Source organism: Hyla sarda, chromosome 3 (genome assembly GCF_029499605.1).
Source record: "Hyla sarda isolate aHylSar1 chromosome 3, aHylSar1.hap1, whole genome shotgun sequence".
NCBI classification, from domain to species: Eukaryota; Metazoa; Chordata; class Amphibia; order Anura; family Hylidae; genus Hyla; species Hyla sarda.
This window is the reverse complement of record NC_079191.1, coordinates 20831237-20835349: the sequence shown is the minus strand read 5'-3', so window position 1 is coordinate 20835349 and position 4113 is coordinate 20831237.

Here is a 4113-nt window from a genome sequence, read left to right as displayed (position 1 = left end):
TTCTAAGTTGGCTGACCAGCCTCTTTTATTAAAAGGTTTCTGGTAAGGGCTTCCAGACTCCGTCCTTCAACTAGGTCCTTAGTTCCTCCATGGGATCTCACTTTAGTTCTAGACGCCCTCATGGCTTCCCCTTTTCAGCCTCTAGATTCTGTTTCAATTAAAATTTTAACAATTAAATTAGCTTTTCTTTTGACTGTCACCACAGCAAGAAGGGTGGGAGATGTACTTACCCTTTCGGCTTTTGCCCCTTGTACCAAGATTCTAGATGATAGGGTTGTAATGAGAACTTTACCACACTTTTTGCCTATAGTAGTGTCTGTCTGTCACCAAAATAAAGACCTTACTCTCCCTTCCTTCTAATGATAAAGAAAAATGTTTTCATAATCCTAGATGTAAGAAGGTGTTTAATTACTTACTTTGATTCTACTGAAAGTTTTCGTATATCTGAAAACCTTCTCTTACAGTTTTCTGGCCCTATTAGTAGGTGGATTAAACTTGCCATTTGGCATGGCTTATGAGGCAAAAATTCAGGACCCCCCCCCCCCCCCCTTCTTTCTTTAAAGCTCATTCCACTAGTGCAGTTGCAGCATCTTGGGCGGAAAAAGCGGAAGCTTCGATAGACCAAATTTGTAGGGAAGCCACCTGGTCATCTAGCCATACTTTTCTGAGGCACTACAGGTTGCACTTTGAACCAGTTGCCGATCTAAGTTTCGGTTGCAAGGTTCTTCAGGCTGCTGCCCCCCCCCCCCCCCAAGTTATTTCTATTCTAGTCTCCAGGGGTGCCGTCAAGGGTGATGGGGTAAAGATGGATTACTTACTGGTAATCTGTTTTTCGAGAACCCATGACAGCACTCCTCGGATATCCCTCCCTTTTCTTTTTGTATATTTTGTTTTTTTTCTGTGCATGTTCTACCTCTTGCTCTTTTTTTATATATATATATATATATATCCAGGTTTCCGTCCTACGGTGAGTAATCAATCTTTCTAGTCCTGTATATGCGGGATAAGTTTAAAAGTCCAGGAGTACCCCTTTAAAAAAACATTTCTACCAGACCTACGACTTGTTTTGCCACATTCAAGAGAACTGTATAAAGGTTTGCTTTTCCTGGGCAAACTTTTTTATTTTTTATTTTTTTTGGTATTTTCTGATTCATATAACATTTGCCACTTTTTTGCTACTTTTGTTTGAGGGAGGTGAAGAAATAACAGCAATTCTAAGTTAGCATGTACATGTAAAACTGACAGACATAGGCAGGGTCTTTATAAGAGTAGAAAGATGGCAGATGTGGGGGCCTTCAGTAGGACACCCATCAGTTCTAAAGCGCTTACATAAGAAGCCCCTCTCTGAAACCACTTAGATGCCGATCTCTCTCCCTCCTATAAAACCACTTAGATGCCTCCGATCCTGCCAGTAAAGCTGCTGTTGACTAGCATGCTAGTCCTTTCTCTACTTTACCTCAAGGCTACTGTACAGATATAGGAATTTTTATGGGATAAAATTGGCATATTTTGCAATTCCTATTAGCCGCATCTCTTTTCCCAGTAACGGTGTAAAACCATCCATGGTACCAAAACCTGACCCCAACGTCCCCATGGGACAGGTGATAGGACTGGACAATCTGGTTGTGATGAAGATCAACAACATTTATAACTGCAGTCAGTGTTTGCCTATGACATTTGTTATGTATACAGTCACTATAAGTAAAAATAAGCTAAACTCAATCCACTAAACATTTAGGGTGTCAAGCAAGGGCTGCATATTGGGAATAAAATGGTGAAATACTGTTCCTTTAACCACTTAGCGCATATGGACGTCCATATGCGCGTCCCCAGATATAATGCGCGCTCAAGAGGTGAGCGCGCATCATACCCGGTGGGTCCTTTTTGCCCTAAGCAACCAGGACCCACGCTAATGGCGGACATCGCCGATCGGGCTGATAGCCGGCATTAACTCTTTAGACGCGGAGATCAAAGTTGTTCGCTGCGTCTAAAAGTGAAAGTAAAAGCATCCCGGCTGCTCAGTCGGGCTGATCGGGACCATCGCGATAAAATCGCGATGTCCCGATCAGCTAGGACGCAGCAGGAGGTCCCCTCACCTGTCTCCTGCGTGTCCGATCGTCGATTGATAGCTCAAAGCCTGAAATCCAGGCTTGAGCAATCAACCGCCGATAACACTGATCAATGCAAAGCTATGGCTTTGCAGTGATCTGTGTAAAAGATCGTTGTGTGCAGTGTTATAGCCCCTATGGGAGTTAATAAAGATGATTTAACCCTTTCCATAATAAAACGTTGAATCAACCCCCCCCCCCCTTTTCCCATAAAAAAAAAAGGTGTAAATAAACGTATGTGTCACGCCGAGCGCTCCGGGTCCCGCTGCTTCCCCGGAGCGCTCGCGGCGTGCTTCTGTATGCAGCGCTCCGGTCGGCACCGCTGACCGCGAGCGCTTCTTCCATGTTCTCGGAGGGGACGTGAGCCGAGGTGCGGGACGTGCCCGCTCTCGGATCGCGTCCTGTGTCTCTCACCCACCACGTCCTCCTTCACTGTCTTCCCGGCGCGTGCAGCCCCGCTCTCTAGGGCGCGCGCGCGCCGGCTCTATGAAATTTAAAGGGCCAGTGGACCACTAATTGTTGCCTGGCCCAATCAGTTCGAAACATATAAAAACCCACTTCCCCTTCTTGTCCTTGCCGGATCTTGTTGCCCTAGTGCCCTGAGAAAGCGTTTTGTGTATCCCAAGCCTGTGTTTCCAGACCCTTGCCATTGCCCCTGACTACGAACCATTGCTGCCTGCCCAGACCTTCTGCTACGTCCGACCTTACTCTTGCCTTATCCTTGTGTACCGCGCCTGTCTCAGCTGTCAGTGAGGTTGAGTCGCTATCGGGTGGAATGACCTGGGGGTTACCTACCGCTGCAAGTGCCTCCCGCTTTGCGGCGGGCTCTGGTGAAAACCAGTAACCCCTTAGATTCCGTTCCCCTAGTACGGCCCACGCCATCACCTCACTGACACAGAGGATCCACCTCCAGTGTCCTCTCTGCATACCAGTCCGGATCCTGACAATATGTGGTATCGCCGCGTGCTTAATTGTCCGAACTATAAAAATATATCGGTAATTAAACTGCATGGTCAATGGCGTACGCGCAAAAAAAAAATCCAAAGTCCAAAATGGCGTATTTTTGGTAACTTTTTATACCATAAAAAAAAGAATAAAAAGCAATCAATAAGTTCTATGAAAACGAAAAGGGTACTGCTAAAAACTTTAGATCACGGTGATCCGTACGTGTAAAAATAAAAAAAAGTTATAGGGGTCAGAAGAGGACAATTTTAAACGTATACATTTTCGTGCATGTAGTTATGATTTTTTCCAGAAATACGACAAAATCAAACCTATATAAGTAGGGTATCATTTTAACCGTATGGACCTACAGAATAAAGATACGGTGTCATTTGTACCCAAAAATGTACTGCGTAGAAACTGAAGCCCCCAAAAATTACAAAATGGCGTTTTTTCTTCCATTTTGTCGCACAAATTATTATTTTTTTTTTTCATTTCGCTGTAGATTTTTGGGTAAAATGTCATTACAAAGTAGAATTGGTGGTGCAAAAAATAAGCCATAATATATTCGTGAAATCGCGAAGTGCCGATATTAGCGGGAAATTTTGCATTTTGAATATTCGCGCTTAACACTACAGCTGCTGTATGCTCCAGTGGAAGTTGAGTTGTTCTTTTCTGTCTGACCACAGTGCTCTTTGCTGACACCTCTGTCCATATCAGGAACTGTTCAAAGTAGGATAAAATCCCCATAGCAAACCTCTCCTGCTCCAGGAAAGTTTCTGACATGAACAGAGGTGCCAGCAAAGAGCACTGTGGTTAGATTGAAGGGGGGGGGGGAAAAAACTACTCTACTTCCACTGGAGCATACAGCAGTTAAGTACTGGAAGCGTTAAGATTTTTTAATAGAAGTAATTTACAAATCTGTTTAACTTTCTGGCATCGGTTGCTTTGGGAAAATTTGTGACCGCTGAATTCATGGGATTTTTGGACACAGGGAATGGGTTATTTGCAGGAGTGTATTACATTTCTGTCCATTTTTCTTTGTTTTTTACATAGATAATGT